This window comes from Rutidosis leptorrhynchoides, chromosome 4 (assembly GCF_046630445.1).
Source record: "Rutidosis leptorrhynchoides isolate AG116_Rl617_1_P2 chromosome 4, CSIRO_AGI_Rlap_v1, whole genome shotgun sequence".
Taxonomy (NCBI): domain Eukaryota; kingdom Viridiplantae; phylum Streptophyta; class Magnoliopsida; order Asterales; family Asteraceae; genus Rutidosis; species Rutidosis leptorrhynchoides.
In genome coordinates, this window is record NC_092336.1 from 477,416,851 (window position 1) to 477,440,251 (window position 23,401).

The 23,401-nt window shown below is 38.7% G+C and overlaps 1 non-coding gene across 1 annotated transcript; it reads left to right on the plus strand.

Annotated features, from left to right (window-relative positions):
• The first annotated feature begins 23,085 nt into the window (after positions 1–23,085).
• On the plus strand, positions 23,086–23,191 carry LOC139845899 (small nucleolar RNA R71). The gene has a single exon (XR_011758652.1). It is a non-coding gene; the product is annotated as a small nucleolar RNA R71 (small nucleolar RNA).
• The last annotated feature ends 210 nt before the right edge of the window (positions 23,192–23,401 follow it).

A 23,401-nucleotide genomic window follows, 5' to 3' on the forward strand; every position in this document is an offset into this window, starting at 1 on the left:
GAGCTTATGGACCAGAGCTGGAGCTGGAGCTTATTTTTAAAGCTGAGAGCTGGAGCTTATTTTTTTTATAAGTGTTTGGTAAACTAGCTGGAGCTTATTTTTCAGTTCATAAGCTCTACTTTTTTTCATAAGCTACTACAAGTAGCTTATTTTTAAGAGCTTATGATTTTCATAAGCTATACTTTTTATGTCTACCAAACAAAGCTTATGACTTGGAGCTTATTAAAATCATAAACTTAAGCTCCGATAAACTCTAATAAGCTTCAATAAGCTGGTGTGCCAAACACACCCGTAGACTAATTGTGTTGTACACTAGAACGTAGAGTCAATCATGCGGTGGTTGTATAAGTTGTAACACAAGTCATTCAAATTGAGTTCATGAATTGAAATGGATAACGAAACAGACAGAAAATAGGATAAAGAGATTGAGATTATAAATAATAGAAGAAGGAAACAAGAGTTTGGGAATCTAATTTATATGATGGACAAAAGAGGGGGCCATTTTTTATTTTTGTCTCGCATGACATGACAATAACACTACCTGGCCAGCACCACCTCCTGGATTTTATTTGGCACATGCAACCCATGAGACCATCTCCCAACAACTCAAAAACTCAACCGCATTTGGTCTTGGTTTTGATAATCTACAGATAAAGTATAGAATATTCGAAGTAACCAAGAAGAATGTGGCAACTTGTTCAATATAATTAAATTAATTAATTAAACATTTTAAATGAACTTTTGAATGATAACGTGATGAATTTTTAATGAAATGATATATAATCATTCATTCATTTGTTAACAATATTATACACAGGAATCAAATGCATCATACTGTTAACCATCCGGGCATAGCTTGGATGGCCACTGAGTTGCCCTAGCTGGCAGCCCACCCAGGTTCGAATCTGAGTTCCGCCTCGTTCGTTCAAAAAGGGAGGTTGACCATGAGGGGTGCCTTCACAGGCAATTCACCTGGTAGCGGGTCTGGCGCTCAGCGGGCTCGTTCCCCCAGGTTTACCCTCTGCGGGGGAGTCCAAAGGATTCGTTCGTAGGGGGGTTCCTGAGTCACCAAAATGCATCATACTGTTACTTGCTCTTTTACACAGCATTTATATTATTTTGATAATAATTTCCTAAAATATGGTTTATAGGATGTGTTGTCAATGGTTGAAGACGGGTTTTCCATATACATATATGTACAAGTTTTTGGACAAATTAAATTTGTAAACTTGCATATGACTATTCCTTAATTTTTGTTTTAATGTTTTTATCATATGACGCAACGCCATTTAGTCACAAAAAAGAAAGAAAGAAAAGATCTGGATAGGAGTATTATCAACAAAATGGTTTACATCTTTAGAATTCATCAACCATTGATAAAAAAGAGCGTATAAATGTGGCTTGGGGTTGAATATTTGAAGCTATCCATAAGCCAGGGGAGTTGGGGGTTAAACTGAAAATTACACCCAAGTTATAACAGTAATCGATATAGTCTTTAATTTAACTATTACAAAATATAGACTTTGATTATTAATGGTGCTCCCTACGGTTTGCATGCATGACGATAGAAAATTAAGTCCATTACGGTGAGAAAATATCTTGGGAAGGCGAATTTTCAGTTTATTCATATAAAGGTCTCCGTTGAAAGGATAGTTAAATTAATAAGCAACCGCTCATCGTGAAGCGTTAAGCTCTGCAGGCAGCTTTTAATGCATAAGCCCTTCACATCTAAAGAACGAAAGCGCGTGAGCGACACGCATGCCACATTAGCATAGTTGAATTAAGTCGGTTAACTTTATTTACCAATAATCGCTTAACATGTGACTCCGTCTTTTACGGAGACCAGGCGCCTATAAATAGGGCACTTGAGCCATCATTTAAAACATACTGACAAGTGAGAAAAAAAAAACATTTTCTCTCTCACACAGTGCTTTCTATCTCTAGAATTCGAGAACGTAGCAGCAACACGCTAAACGGACCAAACACCAGATTGGATCAAGTGGACTACTTAAGCCACCCCACAGTTCCGACTGTGATCCGGGTCTGCAAGGATCCTTATCGCGAGTGTAACAAGTCAACCCACAACGTGCCGCTACACGAATCCTGCACTTGTGCTTATAACCGCCAGCCAGATATATGTACAAAGGATTTAATGGTGCTCCCTATGGTTTGCACGCATGATGATAGAAAATTAAGTCCATCATGGTGAGAAAATATCTTGAGAAGGCGGATTTTCATTTTATCCGTTCAGCGGTCTCCGTTGAAATGATACTTAAATCAATAAGCACCGCTTAGCATGAGCGTTAAGCTCTGCAGGCAGCTTTCATTGCATAAGCCCTTTACGTCTAATGAACGAAAGCGCGTGAGCGACACGGATTCCACTTCAGCATAGTTGAATTAAGTCAATTTACTTTATTTACCAATAATAGCTTAACACGTGTCTTCGTCTTTTACGGAGACCTGGTGCCTATAAATAGAGCACTTGAGCAATCATTTAAAACATAGTGACAAGTGAGAAAGAATACACTTTCTCTCTTACACATTACTTTCTATCTATAGAATTCGAGAACGTAGCAGCAACACGCTAAACAGACCAACCAACAGATTGTATCAGGTGGATGACTTAAGCCACCCCACAGTTCTAACTGTGATCCGGGTCTGCAAGGATCATTATCCCGAGTGTAACAAGTCAGCCCACAACGCAAGCCGCTACACGAACCCTGCACTTGTGCTTATAACCGCTAGCCAGATATGGGTACAAACACTAATGTTTTATTTGTGTTTCTAATTCATAATCGAGTCTTTTATATTTAATTTAGTCATTGTCTAAGTAACTAGAGGGGGGAATAGTTACTTGAGACGTTTTTAACACTTTTTCGATTGATCACCAAATTCGATTTAACTTTGATCAACCAACTTAACTCAAACTTGATGTGTGTAGTATATATGTTCGAAATGATAAATGAAGTAATGTAAAGAACATAGACACAAGGATTTATATTGGTTCGGGTGGATGTTAACTAATCCACCTTAATCCACTCCCCGATTACACTAATCGGGATTTGTTGCTTCACTAAGCACTTTTCTCCAAACCCGGTGGAGATCCGATTTACAAGTCTTCAACTTCTTTGGTAGACAACAAACCTAATCTTTCTATCCCTTTAAAAAATCAACTCCAACCTAGATGTAACAACCCAACCCGTTAACCAACCAATAACGCAGGAAAAAAAAAATTTTTTTGCTGGTACAGCACATGGCGCGGCGCGCCATATGGCCGCGCGGCGCTCCAAAGTGGCCTGTCCAAAAAGTCATGACATGCGAAAATGTTTGACCACTTCCCGACGTATTTAGACACAACGCTTTTAACCATACATTAATATATGTAGAACTAACACGTTCCATTAATAAAATTAGTTTTACGAAGACCGGGCCCACATTGGCCGTTTTACGACTTTCGTACGAAAATACAAGTTTTCAACCACATGACTATTAACACAAAATAAAGCCGAGCATGGCGATTGGGGATACGCTACCCCATCCTAATCAATCCAAAAGCAAGCCTTCTAAAGCAACTATGCGAGTCCACTAGTCCCCGCTTACCCGAACCTCCGCATCCATGCAATCTATAAAAAAGTCAACAACGAGAGGGTAAGCTAACGCTTAGTGAATGATAACATACTACATACATATATATGTATAAAATGGACACGCCACACAAATATCAAATACCTCATACGAACTTGTAACACAATTAGTATATCAACATACTCGTAAATACTAACAAGTCGTACACCATCCCAAAACCACATTAGCATGTACTCATCACAATATATATATATAACATGCTATACAATCACAACACAATATGGTTAACCATAACGCTATGGTGCTACCGGCTCGTGGTTCACACCATACGCAATTGAGTCATACTCTTTTATAGTGCTACCGGCTCGTGGTTCACACTCGATGCTACCGGCTCGTGGTTCACATCAATTATTTTATAGTGCTACCGGCTCGTGGTTCACACTCGATGCTACCGGCTCGTGGTTCACATCAATTATTTTATAGTGCTACCGGCTCGTGGTTCACACTCGATCACACACACACATTATGGCACTACCGGCTCGATGGTTCATACCATAACATTCACAAATAAATACGCCATATACACATGCGTATAATTATTCCACTCACAATACTACCCTTCGCCATTGGGGTTATATCTAAGTCCGCATCACAATATTAACCCTTCGCCATCGGGGTTATATAATCCACATCATACCGCGTGTGATAATGTACACACAAATTGTGTACCTCGCCAAAGGTGGCCAACCAAAACGCACAACCGTGCCAATTGGACCTATACACAAGTCCATCAAATCCACCTATATGTGAAGTGAGCTCTATAACCAAGAAACACTTCACCCCGACCCGCACCCATCCTACACATACATATGCACATAGGATATTAACACTCACCTTGAAGTCTTGAAGAAAGCTTCCAAGTAAACCGCAACTCGCCAATGGAAAATACCTATTCCATTATCACAATTACAACAATACACTTAGAGTGGATTCACAAATCAACCCAATTCGACACTTAGTGCAAATTTGACCCAAATGCACTACCAAGTACAAACCGCGCCCAAACTAACCAATAATCACTCATACAAGTGAGAATGGTCCTAATATGCCAAATAAACCCGAACTCAAGTGTTAAACATGTGTCATACCCATTTTGACACTTAAACCCTAATTTTGACCCATTAAGTCAAAATCTCACCATTTACAAGTTTTAACACCAAAACACATTTAACTCGGTTTAATACTTCAACTTAATCCATTTTAAGTTTATAAACCTCATTTTAAATCGACAATTGGGTCATAATCATCACCAAACCCTAATTTTGACTCTAGTCAAAATTAGTCAACCCAAATTCACCTAAAATGGTTCCAACACTTCCATAATCACTAAACCTAGTGATTAAACTCAAGATTAAAGCCTAATCAAGGTCAAATCATCAACCAACCCAAAACCCGCCAAGTGACAAGAATAACTAGTCACCATAAACCCATTTCATCATCTAAGAGGGTTTCACAACAAATCAAACTCAAACCCTAACTTGAATATCCAATCTAACAAATGTAATTCGGAGTTTGAACTTACCAATACCACCAAAATGATGCCGTTGACGAGATGAACAACTTTAATACTTGAGATTTGACCCGAATCAAACTTCTTCTTCTCCAAATGGAGCTTTCTCTCACTTAAAATGGGTTTCTCACTCTAGGGTTTGATGAGAGTGTTTGATGAGTGAAATGTGGTCCAAAATGATCAATGGATCAGTTTTGATGACCCCAAACCGACCCTAAATGAAAAGACCAAAGTACCCTTCATTTAAACCTTTAAAAAAGGCTGAAAATTGCATCAGACGGGTTCGGCGCGCCGCGCCGAAAGGTGGAGCGCCGCTCCAACCTACAGGTCAGTTTTCAGAAACTTGTTTTGGCCATAACTTTTTGATCGTAGCTCCGTTTTCGATGAATCAAATATCGTTGGAAACGTAATAAGATTTCCTTTCCAATGGTAAGGCTTTGAAACATCAACACAAACTTTATTTGGGATTGAAAAGATACGTACACACCTTGTCACTTCAGACAACGTCCAGTTTCCTTCGGCGTTCGAGCAAGCAACACGTACACTTCATACACGCATCGTACACCATAAATACATTATGTACAATAAATATTTGGGTCTTACAACTCTCCCCCACTTAAAATCGATCACGTCCTCGTGATCTTCTCCACTTAACCAATCCGGAACTACTCAACGGCCCTCAATCCTAAGTTCCAATCCGAACTTTCCTAGACAATTCTTTCCAATGAATCACCTTTAACAACTAAAATCGTCACCCGCGATTTATCAAAACCACTATCCGAGCACTAAAACCTACTCTTTTCCCCATATCTTGAAAAACTCAACCAATCTCATACCGAGATATCAATTCCTTAGCGTACCTTTACCAAGAACAACGCTAAAAGTGACCAAGTCTCAACCTAAAATCAACAATCCGAACGTTGAAGATCGAACCACATGAATCCTCACGGATTACTCTTACCACTAAACATCCTTTGTAGTGCGCAATACAACCAATACGCCACTATCCTAACATCATAAGCAACGACTAAAACCAAAAGCGCCCAAAACGACTATGGCAACGCTAATCCTAAGGTGTCCAAAATCGACTATTGTCACACCCGTAACAACACGTGAGCGAAACACGGCTATCGCAATCACTAATCACACAACATGGTCCTCACGATCCCACCATCGGTGTATAAAACAACCAATAGATCACTCAACACCGGATGAAGTCAGCGGACCCCGAAGGTCATGCTCCACCAATCAAAAAAAAAAAATACTATGATGAAGTCAGCGGACCCCGAAGGTCATGCTTCACCAATCACATACGTACTTTTGGCCTCAAACAACGAGTAGTGCAACATCGCACTCTGTTACACTATAGTGAACCCTAACGGATACCACTAACCATCCACACAATCGAGCAAGAACCACCTATATCAAACATAGGCACAAAACAATAATTCTCTAAAAGAGAATCCGACACACACATCCCTTAACCGAGGGATTTCACCTTGCTTGCCAAACACGTCCATTATCTCTCAACGAGATTTACCACATTACCACCTTGGTGATAATTCAAATCCAAAATCATAAGTACAATTTAACCGAAATTGTACTCTACCACAATCGACCAAATCTAGGTCCCGACACAAGTTTCGGTTTACTAAAACATTGTCCGAAATCTCACACTAAAACCACCTCGTGCGGGAGTGTAACTCCTCCACTTAGAATTACGTTCCATAACCGCATCTCGTACACCCGTACAATGCTACCAAAGGTAGACTTTACCAATAATTGGGTTCGCACGGCCCATCACCATGTCTTGCTCCAACTTTGAGCATACCAAGGATCCTGACCTATCCTTGAACATCTCGAACGAAAAGTGTACCACAAATTACACGAACTATACACTCGCAATCATCCAATTGCTTTAGTTTGTCGAATTTCACCCGATCACTCATGAACCTAAGGGTTTCACTTCGGTATCCTAAGTACAATGTAACCGCAACACAATTGGAGTCGAACACCACGCTAGTAGGTATAAAAGAGGCACCTAATGTCGCGTCACGTAGAATCCTTTACCAACATACATCGAGATCCAAAACACTCGATTTCTCGGGTTTCATCCCACCCGTCGAACCTCATGGTTCATCAACTTCAACACGAGAGCGAACACGCTCTAACATCCGAACACCAAAACTTATTTCCATGGCTTGGTAGAGACATTTCCCAAATACTAAGGAATGCTTGGTTACGCCAAGTCTTACGCCCTTCGCCCGACAATCCAAAGTCACCATAGGGTACTTCCATTAGGAACGTCACCCATATCAATAACATGCACAACACAATTGAGACCTTAAGGGTCTCACTCGAACGAGCTAAACAACCCGATACCAACCAAAATGCCTAAGCACCCAAGGATTCACACCATAGAGTCAAGGCACAACACACCACTTATACGCTCTGCTGAGAGCAAACCGGAACCATAAACGTAAACCGCCCGCTTGCTACAAATTATCTCCAACGGAGAATAAAGTTTAGCTAAGACTTACGCACATACCGCATGTTATTACAAACGAATGACATATGATTTCGAACTAAAAGTACCTGATGTAGCGATGTTGGGCTTCCGTGCTCCACTTCCCATCATATATTCGCGCTCTAACCTCCTGACCCGATCGTCATGCGATTCGGAACACTCTGACTTCCGGTGTCCCTCCATCAGGCAAATGAAATACCTGATTGAGCCTAAAGGCACTACCGTACAATCTTGTGCCAAATGACCCCGTTCCCCACACTTAAAGCACGTAAGCTTGTAACCCTTCTTACTCTTCTTCTTCACATTCCCGACGCCTTCAGGCGTGATTCGTGCCCTCTTACCATGAGCACCGTGTAATCCTAACCTTGCAAATACATCTTCATCATCGCTACCTCGAGGTTTGGGAAACCTCTTTTCAAACTCTTCCTTTACAACTTTAGTCACTTGGTATCGAACCACTTTCGTCATATCGTTCAAACACAACCTCAATCTTTAACGTTAACTCATCCTTCCCTTCGTGAATAGGCTCACTCGTTCCGCATCCATCTTCCGTTTTCATTCTAAGGAATGCAAACGATTAGATCACGAACGTATAAACCACACGCACAACACCGTCCCATCTTGTTAAACACTCGTCGTACATCACTTACTAGACACGATTTGCACCCGTAATAAGGTTTGTAAGTCCTTATTACGCATACACGCCGTATCGGCTCGGTAGTACAACGACCGCCTCGCTCGATGATATATGCAACCGCAACATAAACAAAGCACAAACAAAATCCTACGCGATATAAACACACGCGAGAATTATTAGCACATCACAATAATATATTAATAATATCCGCATTACTAATATACACGTTAGTCAATCTATAAACAAGACACTAACTAAACCCATTCCGACCCGTAATCCTACAAGTCCCGCAACAAATTAAGCACACACAAAAGTCTAAGTCTAGGTACCTATCTCAAGTCACCTAAATCCGTTAGACCATGCTCTGATACCACTTGTAACAACCCAACCCGTTAACCAACCAATAACGCAGAAAAAAAATTTTTTTTTGCTGGTACAGCACATGGCGCGGCGAGCCAAAGTGGCCTGTCCAAAAAGTCATGACATGCGAAAATGTTTGACCACTTCCCGACGTATTTAGACACAACGCTTTTAACCATACATTAATATATGTAGAACTAACACGTTCCATTAATAAAATTAATTTTACGAAGACCGGGCCCACATTGGCCATTTTACGACTTTCGTACAAAAATACAAGTTTTCAACCACATGACTATTAACACAAAATAAAGCCGAGCATGGCGATTGGGGATACGCTACCCCATCCTAATCAATCCAAAAGCAAGCCTTCTAAAGCAACTATGAGAGTCCACTAGTCCCCGCTTACCCGAACCTCCGCATCCATGCAATCTATAAAAAAGTCAACAACGAGAGGGTAAGCTAACGCTTAGTGAATGATAACATACTACATACATATATATGTATAAAATGGACACGCCACACAAATATCAAATACCTCATACGAACTTGTAACACAATTAGTATATCAACATACTCGTAAATACTAACAAGTCGTACACCATCCCAAAACCACATTAGCATGTACTCATCACAATATATATATATATATATATATATATATATATATATATATATATATATATATATATATATATATATATATATATATATATATATATATATATAACATGCTATACAATCACAACACAATATGGTTAACCATAACGCTATGGTGCTACCGGCTCGTGGTTCACACCATACGCAATTGAGTCATACTCTTTTATAGTGCTACCGGCTCGTGGTTCATACTCGATGCTACCGGCTCGTGGTTCACATCAATTATTTTATAGTGCTACCGGCTCGTGGTTCACACTCGATGCTACCGGCTCGTGGTTCACATCAATTATTTTATAGTGCTACCGGCTCGTGGTTCACACTCGATCACACACACACATTATGGCACTACCGGCTCGATGGTTCATACCATAACATTCACAAATAAATACGCCATATACACATGCGTATAATTATTCCACTCACAATACTACCCTTCGCCATTGGGGTTATATCTAAGTCCGCATCACAATATTAACCCTTCGCCATCGGGGTTATATAATCCACATCATACCGCGTGTGATAATGTACACACAAATTGTGTACCCCGCCAAAGGTGGCCAACCAAAACGCACAACCGTGCCAATTGGACCTATACACAAGTCCATCAAATCCACCTATATGTGAAGTGAGCTCTATAACCAAGAAACACTTCACCCCGACCCGCACCCATCCTACACATACATATGCACATAGGATATTAACACTCATCTTGAAGTCTTGAAGAAAGCTTCCAAGTAAACCGCAACTCGCCAATGGAAAATACCTATTCCATTATCACAATTACAACAATACACTTAGAGTGGATTCACAAATCAACCCAATTCGACACTTAGTGCAAATTTGACCCAAATGCACTACCAAGTACAAACCGCGCCCAAACTAACCAATAATCACTCATACAAGTGAGAATGGTCCTAATATGCCAAATAAACCCAAACTCAAGTGTTAAACATGTGTCATACCCATTTTGACACTTAAACCCTAATTTTGACCCATTAAGTCAAAATCTCACCATTTACAAGTTTTAACACCAAAACACATTTAACTCGGTTTAATACTTCAACTTAATCCATTTTAAGTTTATAAACCTCATTTTAAATCGACAATTGGGTCATAATCATCACCAAACCCTAATTTTGACTCTAGTCAAAATTAGTCAACCCAAATTCACCTAAAATGGTTCCAACACTTCCATAATCACTAAACCTAGTGATTAAACTCAAGATTAAAGCCTAATCAAGGCCAAATCATCAACCAACCCAAAACCCGCCAAGTGACAAGAATAACTAGTCACCATAAACCCATTTCATCATCTAAGAGGGTTTCACAACAAATCAAACTCAAACCCTAACTTGAATATCCAATCTAACAAATGTAATTCGGAGTTTGAACTTACCAATACCACCAAAATGATGCCGTTGACGAGATGAACAACTTTAATACTTGAGACTTGACCCGAATCAAACTTCTTCTTCTCCAAATGGAGCTTTCTCTCACTTAAAATGGGTTTCTCACTCAAGGGTTTGATGAGAGTGTTTGATGAGTGAAATGTGGTCCAAAATGATCAATGGATCAGTTTTGATGACCCCAAACCGACCCTAAATGAAAAGACCAAAGTACCCTTCATTTAAACCTTTAAAAAAGGCTGAAAATTGCATCAGACGGGTTCGGCGCGCCGCGCCGAAAGGTGGAGCGCCGCTCCAACCTACAGGTCAGTTTTCAGAAACTTGTTTTGGCCATAACTTTTTGACCGTAGCTCCGTTTTCGATGAATCAAATATCGTTGGAAACGTAATAAGATTCTCTTTCCAATGGTAAGGCTTTGAAACATCAACACAAACTTTATTTGGGATTGAAAAGATACGTACACACCTTGTCACTTCAGACAACGTCCAGTTTCCTTCGGCGTTCGAGCAAGCAACACGTACACTTCATACACGCATCGTACACCATAAATACATTATGTACAATAAATATTTGGGTCTTACACTAGATCAACTTGTCTTCACCTTGGACAAGTGTTAACCTCCAAATAAGATTAATCAACTTCCTAAGTCCCTTTAAGGAAGTAGATCACTAAGCTAGCCTATGCTTCTACTAATTGAAGTTACAAGACTTATACACTTTGCAATAATGATCCTAAGACAATTCTAGGACATACATTACATTAAGTAAACTCACAAGATAAATGATTTTGATTAGTAAGTTTACAACAACCCAATTCTATATCTATGAGATCATAGAATCTTCTCTTGCTTGATCACATTTGAGTAGTAATTGATGCACTTGTGATCACTGGAAATAAGCCTTTGAAATATGCAAGAGGGTCAGCATCAAATGCTCTTAAATGTTTGCCTTTTATAGTGGAAATCAAAAAGTAACCGTTGACACACGGTTGCCTTCACAGTCGACCGTGGTGCGACCGTGCGTGCTCCAGTCCAAATTTAGTATCCGTTGTATAGCCGTTTGACTCAAATTTAAACACCACATTTTGGCACCTTTACTCCTTCTAGCACCTGCAAAAGAAACCAAAAATTCTATACAAGTACTATATGCATTAAGTGTGTGAGATTTGGTCTTAATGCATGAAAGTGACTAATCATTCCAAAAGTGGCAAACCCAACATTCTTGGAGAAGTGTCTTATTGATATTTTGGGAAATCTCAGTTTGGTCAAGACTTAGTTACTTTAATGCACTTGGTTCAATTCTAAAGACTAGTCACTATGTCATTAACTTCCTAGTTTCAATTAATCACAAGTCATGTTCTTTTTGAATTTGGTTAGAGATTAATTGAATAATGTCTCTATAAGATAATCATGAAGTATGTAGAGACATCAAGGTTAAGTCATAAGCAATCACCCTTAGTTACTTAGACTAGACCAAATAGACAATTGACTATACTTTCATTGTGAACCATTTTACACTTAATCTATTGGAGTAGGTTAGTTACTTGAATCCTAACTAGTGAGCACATGGCAAACATATTAATCAAGTTGACAAGTTTATGAGTATTAAGCATATTGGCAAGTAGCAAGTAATACTCACATAGCAAGAGATAGTTATTCTAGGATCAATCATATAGATACTTGCACAACTTATAATTCAAGTTCTTAACTAGTTTAATTGCAATATAACATATTGCTTGATTAATGTGTAAGCACACATTAATGTCCAACACATGCACAAGGGAAGAGCAATCTCTAATTGGGACTTGGTGACCATCCTAAATGTATCTAAGTGTGTTTTAGGATTACAAGTCATTACTAGTTAACCTTGAGAGCATTGTTCCTCATTTAGCCTTAATTAATCACTAAGTCATTTCTAATAGCAATTATTGTTCTAGTGACATTGGCTTAAGTGTGTTGGTACTTGATGATCATACTAAGGATATCTAGATAAGAATTAAGATCTCAAGTTGTTGATTAACGCTTATGTGTTATGCCTAATCTTGGTTAATTTGTCATTAAGATGTCATTAGGCGTAATTAATCACAATTAGTGTTTTTATGACCAAAACTCAATTGATTATGGAGAAGGCATCTATTCTAAGCATGTTGAGAAATATTTCATGAATTATAGATGTCGGGAACTAGTCAAACTTTATTTGGTCAAAAACGGTAACAGAGAAAACTGCGGTCGCACTGCGGTTGACCGTGGTGGCGACCGTGCAACTTGTTTTCACAAAACTGCATTGTAGTTTAGTTTGGGGTTTCACGGTTGACTATGCAGTCGACCGTACCTCGGCCGTGTGTTTAGCTGAACTTTTAATTTCATTCTCTAGCCTATGCTTGACTTGGTCATTTGCAAGATAAAGTATGGATTAGTGACCTTGCATGTTTTATGTTAAGATGTCAGTCATCACTTATGCATATGTGTGTGTGTCATCATCAAAACATATTCTTTTGGTTAATCATACTTAAATTTATCGTTTAGTGCATTAACCAACATTCAACCAACATTCTCCCCCTTTTTGATGATAACAAACATACAAGTGATGAGGGACATTTTGCTATAAATACGCAAGTGTTAACAATCACTTGTATCCATCTTTCTCCCCCTTTTTTCGAAGCAAAAAGGTTAGCTCCCCCTAGAACTAAGCTCGCCCTTAGAGCAAAACTCCCCCTTAATTTGTGCACGTTGGAAAACATATAATAAAACATAACAAGCACACATTTTATTTAAAGCAAGCACGAAACATAGTGATGCATATATGAAAATATGCATGGAGGGTACAACAATGAATTTTATCCTAATATGCTTAAAAACATCTCTTTGTGGAATTAAGCATGGGTGATGATGCATTTGGTTCCTGAGGGAGATGTGAGGCTCAATGCGTTGAGATGCTTGAACAGAAGCGTCAAGCGGCGACCATAGGGATAGGATTGCGTAGGATCTTGTTTAAGATCTTGCATCCTGGAAGCCATTATGTAGGCAAGATTTACTTGTATGGACTTGGTTAAGCACCACATGAGTTCAAGTTCAGTCGTGGATACTTTATCATCATCTTCTTTTCTGAAGAAGATGTTATGACTTATGGTCATTTTGCATGTCTCATACTCTGGTCGAATGTCATTGTCGAAGACTCCTTCTTGACAGAGAGTACTTAGTTTTAGTTCTGGATCAATGAAGAGTGAGGTTAATGCTCTTCTTGGAATGAACTTGGGAAGGAGTTGTATATGATTTTTCGTATCATAGAACTCAGCTCCTTTTGTCGGCACTCTAAGGATGTAGCCAAATTGCTTAAGTGTCATCACATGATCTTGATCAAGCAGAGTGAATTTTACCCTTCGGTCGGAGGTAAATTCAAACGTTGAATAGAATTGCTTGACAAGTGAAGGAAATGTGTAGGTTTTGAGTGAAAGAAATGATCCCCATCCAATTTTGTCAAACTCACTTTGAAGAGTGGGATAGTCATAGAACACTTCATGTTCTTCTTGGATGTGTCTTGAATCATCTTGAGTGTTCGTCTTTTTATTACATGGAGATTTGTTGAGAACTTTTATCATTTTGAGATTTGAGTGATGTTTGGAATTTGAGAAGATAAAGGGCTTTGAAGAGCTCATTGCTTTGGGGTACAAGATGTTCTTTGAGAATTCCCAATTTAAAGAATCTTGAGTAGAGGATTTCCATCCATTTTGAGTGATTGTTTTGTTCAAGAATTTTAAAGATGGAGTTAAATTTGATTGCTTTTGGATATTGTTTGTAAGATAGTGATATAGATTTGCTATTGGTATGTATTTAATGAACCTTGAATGAATTGCAGTCAATCGGCGGTCACTGTCACGGTCAGCCGTGCCTGCGACCGCATGTTATCTGCAACACATTAATTTTTCATATTTTTGAGTAAGATCAAGGCATTACAATATTCGAATGCGTTATGTCTACATTCAACCGTAGAGTCATAGCATAATTGTCTTACACATTCCTTACCACAATTATCCTTCTTTAAGGAATTCTTAGATTGATTCACTTGAATTTTCATCCTCCGTATCGCTTGTCTTGCAGGTTAACTTCTTTATTACCCCTTTCATCATCTTCACAATTTTTGACTCCTTTTTGAGGTTCTTAATTTGTTCTTTGTAGATTTTGTTCATCTTTGCCATTATTTTACACTCTTGAACTTGTTCACCAGCTTCTTCGTCTTCACTGTCAGGTATCACAGTATTTTCTCTACTGGTCCCTGCTTCACTTGACGTCCTGTTTCGTTTTCGGGTGGTTACTTCTGAGGTTTTTGGTCCTTTGAATATGGCAAGTGTAGGTTGATGAAAGTTATCACTTGTGACACCCAAATATTCAAACACTTTATTGAGATGTAGTCCATAGGGTAATGCACGAGTGGTTTCCGTAACAGTTCCGTTCATCCTCGATGCCATGAGATACGCCATGTTTACTTTGATGTCATTTTCTAAGCACCACATCAGAGCAAGTTGAGTGGCATGGACATTTGAGTGATTACCGGATCTGCAATAGATATAGTGGATGATGATTTTGTTCCAAGTGTCATACTCATGACGAAGGTGTTTTCCTTGTACACCAGATTTCTCAATTTCAGCTCTTGGAGCATCATTCTTGCACAGTGTATCGATTAGAAGAGTTTTGTCTGAAATAAAGTCAGGAAGATTTGAAAGATCATGTTGCCTGTTGTAGAATTTTTCTCCCTCAGTGGGAACATCCAACATGATCCCGAAATCTTTGAGTGAATAATGATAATTAACGCCCAGAAGATTGAAGAATACTTCATTATTCACGAAGTTGAAATTAGCGTAAAATTCTCGAATGAGTGAGGGATGGATAGGACCGTTTAGAGTGAGAAATGATTTCCACTTGATTTTTTCAAACTGCCTTACAAGTTCAGGCATTTCAGTATGAGCAACTCTTCTCCCTTCGGCAATTTTTCTGTTTGTCAGAAATTCAATATTGTATGCAATTCTCTCTTTAAGATCAGATGGTGGATCATATGAGTCTTTTCTTTTTGCTACAACGGTCTTGCCTTTTCCTCTCGCCATTTTCTACACAATGATACTTCAAATTAATTCAAAGTGTATAATTCCAATTGCAGGCAGCAAGTTTTGCAAACTTTAATTATCATCAATACTTAGATATTTTGATGTTAATATTCTTCACATTTTCACTCTTCATTAGTGTCAATGAGTTTGCAACTAGATTAAGATTTTCACAAAGTTCATATGTGTTCTAGACTTTTGAGATCATCATCAACACATGTTTTGACATTCAATATTATTACACTCAATTAGCAACAATGTCATTCATATCGTATGAACAATGCTTCTATGAAAATCTAACCTAGATGTATAATGAACCCTAGAATTGTCCAAAGTTAAATCAATGCATAGATATACTACAATCATTACTACAATCGTTTCTAAATTGTTCTTCAAGAACAATTTCAATTGTTTGCATCAATTTAAGTTTTGATTCATTCTAGTTAGGGTTTCTTCATAATCCTAATTCACCATACAAACACAATTGAATGCTAGGAAAACAAGGATTAATCATACCGAAAGTAGGAATTGAAATTGAAGGAATGAGCGTTCTTCTTCGTGCGGTCGATCTCCTCAGCCGTTGATATGCCCGAATCGGACGGTTTATTTATGCGGCGTCGTTAGGTCGCAAAACGTCAGTTCAGGATACCAACGGGAGAAGTTGATTGTTTAATTTATATGTGCTGGGCCTAAATCTATTATTCCTTCCTATGGGTTAGCAAGGGCAAATATGACCTAGGGTCATTCCTTGAGCGGTCGAATTTGAAACGGAACTTATCTAGATAATTTAGTGATTAAGATGGGTTTGTACACAATTTAGTATCCAAGACTAGTGGCCAGGTATACCTTGTGTGGAGAGACAGGATCCTTTTGGTCCCAATAAATTGGCGACTGTTCGGAAAATCCAATAACCAAGTCCAACCGGTTTATTCTAGACACCACTTTATCCGGAATATCAAATTGTGTAAAGGCAATAGTTGGGTTGATTTGTTTATATAATTGTAATTAAAATATTAAAGCAATATAATTAAAATAAGCTAGCTAGCATGCAACAACTAAGGACAGAGAAGACGTGGTTCACCATGATTTAAGATAACGTAGTGTCAGGATGATTGCGAGACACTCCTTAGATAGATATACCTTGGTGTGAACACTAGATTCCCTACTAAGCGGTTTCCCGGTTAACATGTCACGAGGAACTAGGCTTTGAATATTCTTATCAGATGGACTATGCTCAACTCCCGACGCTTTATCCGGTTTAAGAATATAAGCAGCCCATCTTGGATGCAGTGTATACCTTGGGTGCACGAATAAAGTAGCATAGCCATAAGAATATCCAACCTTTCTTAACACTTTAGTGTATCACCCAAATGAGTGGTTATGATTGTGTTTCGAATCCCTTTCTGTCAATGGTTTGGTAAAATCTAAGGGTTTGTAGACAAATTAGAACATCAGATAGTTCTCAGTCATTCTTAAGGATTTATAAGCTTAGTTTGTATTGTAGTGCGTTAAATTCCCATTTATGACTTAAACCAGCCCTTACTTAAATCTACCCAATAAATCCCTTAGTTATCCATCATGTACTAGACTTATAGTGGTTCCATAGCTTCTAACCTTGACCATGCCCAAGTGATCCTATAGTATATCAACAATGTACTCTACTGTTGCAACAGTATTTCCTCGAGTCTTATAATCTTGACCAATGTCTTGATCTGGTCCTACAGTAATTCCCCATGTACTTTATAGTATTTCCGATGGGTTCATACCTTGACCAATGTATAAACACAGATAACTAATTACCTTTATAATGTCGACTTTATAACAGGTTTTAATCACATTTATTGGTGGAAGGACGATAATAACGAGGTTTAATATCATAGACAGAAAGCGAGTATGAAACGATAATCATCCCTAACTAACATTATTAAATCATGGCAAACAATCAAGCAATTACTCACATATCATGGCAACAAGCATTTCTAACATCAGTAAATCATAAACATCGAACAAGAATATTATAATAAACTGATAAAAGAAAGAATAGATAGTACCGGATAATGTCGGCAGAATAACACTTGTATTACTTCATAATATCCGTAGCGTTACAATGCTCGATAGCTTCTACTACTAACTACATACTAATCTCCTATTGATCACTAGAGAGCGACAATAGAGAGATAACTATATTTCCTAATCTCTGTACTTTTCTCTCTCTAGAAACTAGAGAGAGAAAGTAGAGAGAGAACTAATCTCCTATAGATCACTAGAGAGCGACTATAGAGAGATACTTTAGAGAGAGAAGTGAGGAATTGGTGTGTTTTTTTGGTGTGTTGAAATGAGAAGTGAAGCCCTCCTTTTATAAGCAAAGCTTGGGGGCAAAATTATAATTTTTGGCCAAAAAATGCCTGGCAGGCCGTTTGGCAAGGTGCACTGGCAGCCAGTATTTTCTGAAAAACGGCCTGGCAGGCCATTTGGCAAGGTGCACTGGCAGGCCGTATTTGGAAGGCCATTTTCATACTGGCAGGCCGTTTGGCAGGTGGTATGGCAGGGCGGATTTTGTGCTGGTCAGCCTTGATTCCCTGGATCGTAACTTGATTCACCGTTTTCGCTCTAGAATCTTCGTTTTAGCTCCGTTTTTGACGATTCTTGTGTCCACGCGTTCGTAATTGAATATCCTACAACATGAGGTTAAGTAATTAAACTTTTCCAAAAATTATAAAATAAGTTATTTAAACGCGAGTTAATCGTCTTAGCCGGTTTTGCTCGTTTTTCCTCGTTTCTCATCTGTTTTTAGTGATTCTTGAAACATAGCCTTTGTAATGACAAAATCTACCAAGTTAACCAATAAAGTGATTATTTTGGCGATAAAGTTTGGAACTTTATGGTTTTAGGGCTCAATATCGGGGGTAAAAACGTGACTTTTTAGCCGATATCAAATATCCCACACTTAGACTTTACTTGTCCTCAAGCAAACCTTTCTTTTATTTTGAGTTCAAGGATGCTTCTGAGGTTTCTGTTCTATTATTCAAGTGTCTTGTTATTTATTATAAGAGCAAGATCAGACAAATCGTCTTCTAAAAGGGTAGAAACTATCTCTGCAAGCATGAGAGGAGGTTACATGACATTGGCTTCCTTACACGGGTCACTCAAATCACTCAAGTGTTTGGGGTTCCCTATCAATCTATAAAATGAATTCGCTCATAGCCAGTCATGCTGCAAGTATTGTCATAGGCTTGACCAAGAATCAAATCTCCACCGGTTAGATAAGGACGGCACTGATCTTCTCCCTAATCATTCTTTCAAGAGGAAGAGCGGGTTTAAAGGTTGGTTTACGGAGAAAAGCGAAGGTTTTGATACGGCGAAAAGGGTGATTTTCGAATCATTGAAATTTAGAGAGATTCGATAGATTTCGGTTTTATGAGGATATACTTTTTCTAGGAAATATGATACTCTATTTTTGTTGAAGAGTTCCTTTAGAGGGTGCTGATTTTCAATGAAGACTTTGCTTCTTTTCTGCAATCCTCCTGGGTCACAATCTTCATTTTCTTTGGGGATATATGCTTTTAATTGAAGACTTTTCTCTTCATTATTTTTGAGACTTTGCTCAACTATTTTTTTTTTTTTTTTGATATCCCATCTTCATAGCTTTGTCTATTTCTTCTTGTGCCCAGAGAGAAAGGTATTACACCAAAAATAGGTCTTTTTGACCTATTAAAAATAGTCTGGAATTTCGAATTTTTCGACAAGTGTTTGAAGTAAACTTCGTCGATCTATCTCTTTGAATTTCTAAATTTTGGAAATGAGAAAGGAAAGAGGGTGGAAAGGGTAACGTATTTGATAGTGAATTTGGGGTGAGTATTTTCTGATTCATCAACTCTTTGGGGATTGAGTTGGTCGGTTTAAATGCGTGGAGTGGAAATGGAAATGGATGGTTTTTGTCTTCTCTATTCAGAATGATTTCGGAAGGAGTATCGCACCTACACCACGTATGGCGCTTACTAACCATTGGCCTCGAAATGTATGTCAAGGTCAAGTTCTAACTCTAAATGCTAACATCGGCACTCTCAACGGAAAAGATAGTGAAGCATTAAAAATGAATGCTTATTGGGCCATTTTTGGGGTGCCTCACAACAATTATATTGGGTTGATAATGCCTAGTCATGCAATGCTCTTTTAGAGAATCGGTTCATCCTTAAGAAGATTTATATCCTCATTTGTCTTAATTTTAGAACAAACGCGCTTGATTTTCGAAAGTACTTTTTCAGAAAGTGTCATTTAGTCAAAATTTTTGAAAGATTTACGTTTGAGAACAAAGAATCTAAATAGTAGGTATACTCGAAAAGCTTAATAATATTTCAAGTTAAGAACATTTTCCGAGCATCCCCTAGCTAATTACGGTGTACTACACCGCTATCCCACACTTAGAGGAACATTGTCCCTAATATTCATTCTTAGATTTTAGGGACTAAAATCCCACACTTAGAGTTTGAACATGTCGGAAAATATATCTAAGCTCAATATTGGGTTGGAATCCCACACTTAGTGATAAGCTTAGGATAGAGTATAGTTTAAGGATATAACTAAGCAAAATAAATAAACGAAGATAAAGAAATGAATTACTCCCCTTAGGTGCGGCTATGAGCTGAGGATCTGAAGGTAGATGGAGTCGGAACCATCTTCGGTTGGATTCGAATCGGTCTTCTTGAAGTGTACTCGAGCTCATTAGGGCGTTCTCATCCTCCATACAACATCCACCAATAACTTGCAATGAAATAATCAACGGGTTTCCTTGTCGTTTCATCATCATTCAAAGAGTCTCCACCACAGGCATCAATAATTGTCTATTACTTGTAAAGAAATAAAACATTAATCCTAGACAGGTGATTAAGCTTTAGGCCATAGACTCACTGATTTGCGTTTTAATGAAAAAGTTATTTGAAAATTAGTTTTTTGAAAATTCAACAAATCAGTGTATAACTAAAAAGCTTAATCCCACACTTAAAGTGTTGACTGCCTTTAATTTTAAGACTTTTGAAATAATGTAGCAGATAATGCATTTAAGCTCAAGACAAGTAGGAGAATTGAATTCGTCCTAAGAAACGTTGAAAATTCTATTTTAAGTTTCACTTTCTCATTTATTCAATTAACCTAATTATCCTAGTCTACTACTACTAAAGCTATAGAAAAAAAACACACGGGTTGCCTCCCGAGAAGCGCTTGTTTTTGTTCGAGTCACGAGCCTGACTCTAGCCTTATTTATCAGGAAATCTAGGTGGCTCCCTTGCATCCATCAGTAGACACAAGAGGTAACATTGGAACATACCGATAAGATTGAATCGGACATAGAATAAGGTATGTCCAATGAAAGAAGAAGGTGGTTTGAAGTGAATGCTTTGTTTAACTTGAGGTGTAACAAAGCTATCAACTTCTTCTACCTCCTTGATTTATACGGGTTGGTCAAAGAAGTCCTCATCACTCCATGATGTGTATGTCATTATGTATTTGAGTGATGGTTTATAGGGTAGCCCTGACGCAAAACCCATCTTTCTTCTTTGTGACTTCAGGTTGGTCGTAATGTTGTACTCTAAGGATGGAGGTGGGACGATGTCCATTGACGTCTCCAATGCGGTAGCAACATTAACAACTACTTCGGTGCTAGAATCCTCCATCTCTTTCTTCTTCTCCGGGCTCTCCATTTCTATTTCTTCATCCACCTCCTCATCACTCTGGTCGGGAGTTTCAAGAATAATTGGTTCAGAGAGTTCTTCTAGAACGAAATCCTTTCCAGTCATTAAAAGATCAAAGTAAGGTGGGAGTGAAGATTTGTTTGGTGTGGAGTGGTTATTCTTCTTGTCTTCTACTTCTATCTTCTTCTCTTCATTCTCGGAATAAGAGGTGACTTTTGTAGTGGAGATGGTATTTACTTCGCCGTTCCCATCAGAAGGACATACAGACTCGTCGATCGTAAAAGTGACCTCTTCTCCACGGGCTCTCAAGGTGATAGTCCTTGAATAAATGTCAACGATCGCTTTGGCTGTATTCATGAAAGGCCTTCCTAAGATGATAGGGGTTTTCATGTCTTCTTTATAGTCCATAACCACGAAGTCAGTCGGAAAGAGGAATTTTTCGACCTTAACCATGATGTTCTTAGCTATTCCCTTAGAATATCTAGGGGATTGGTCAACTAGCTGGATGCTCATTTTGGTAGGGTTAAGGTTTCCAATTTCGAGTCTCTGGAACAGTGAGTAGGGCATGATATTGATGCTGGCACCAAGGTCAGCGAGAGAATAGATAGTACCAGATTGGTAGATAGAACAAGGAAGGGTAAATCTTCCGGTGTCCCCTAGTTTTTCAGGAAGATTATTTAAGAGAATGGCTGAACAATCCGCGTTCAGCGGGACATTGGGTACTTCGGGTACCTTATCCTTGGTTGATAGGAGTTTCCTAAAATACTTCTTACTATGAGGATTTTTAGACACAGTGTCCAAAAATTTACCGTCAAGCTTGAAAGATTTCATCTTGTTATGTCTTTGCTTGAGACGGTTCAGGAATGAAATGGGTGTTTTAGGTGCTGACTCAATGACTACTACCGAACGGGTATTAGTTAGTTTCTTCTCCTTAGAAGAAACTGAAGGTTGGATATGTGCCACCTTTGAGTCATTTTTAGGACAACCAAGAGAATCGAGACGTTGATTTAGCTGGCTTATTTGATTTTCAAGACTACTCAGGTGATTAGTCATGACTAAGTCAGTTGCGTCTTGTCTTGCTGTGATCATGTGGATGATTCGTAGTAGGACATCATCTGGACTTGTCTCTGGTGGGGTAATGGGTTTAGTGGGTGGGTTGTGAGGATGAGCTAGGATCTTATCGGTGTAGACAACAGAGTCCTCATATTCGGCTTCGTATACCATGGCCGGATGTGGGTCAGTACAATTCTGGCATAATTGCACTTGAGACACATGTTGCGGAAGTTTCTTTAGCTCTCTAACTTCTTTGGTGAGGTTTTCTATTTGTTCCGAGAGATATTTTATGGTTTTGATAGGATCGGAGGCGGAAAGCGATGTTGCTGATGAAATGTGCTCTTCCGTGTTCCAATCGTGATGGTGCATAGTCATCTCCTCGATCAATCTCTAGGCCTCGTCAGCAGTGAAGTTCATGAAGTTACCCTGAGAAACAGCATCAAGAGTAGACTTGTTGTTCTGATTCAGACCTTTGTAAAAGGTCAAAATCTGATCAGAGCTCTCAAGACGATGATTCGGGCATCTTCGAAGCAAGTGTTTGAATCTTTCCCATGCGGTGTAGAGTGATTCATCGTATTCTTGTTGAAAGTTACGATGTCATTCCTAAGTCTGATTTGTTTTGATGGGGGAAAGTACTTGATTAAGAAAGTTGTTGCCATTTCCTCCCATGAGGTGATAGAGTTGGGTTCTAACCCCTCGAACCAGGCTTTTGCATGAAGAGTTAAGGAATAGGGGAACAGATTCAGACGAACTACATCTTGTTCAACCCCATTTTGCTTATATGAGTTGGATAAGGAGAGGAATCTATCTAAGTGAGAGTT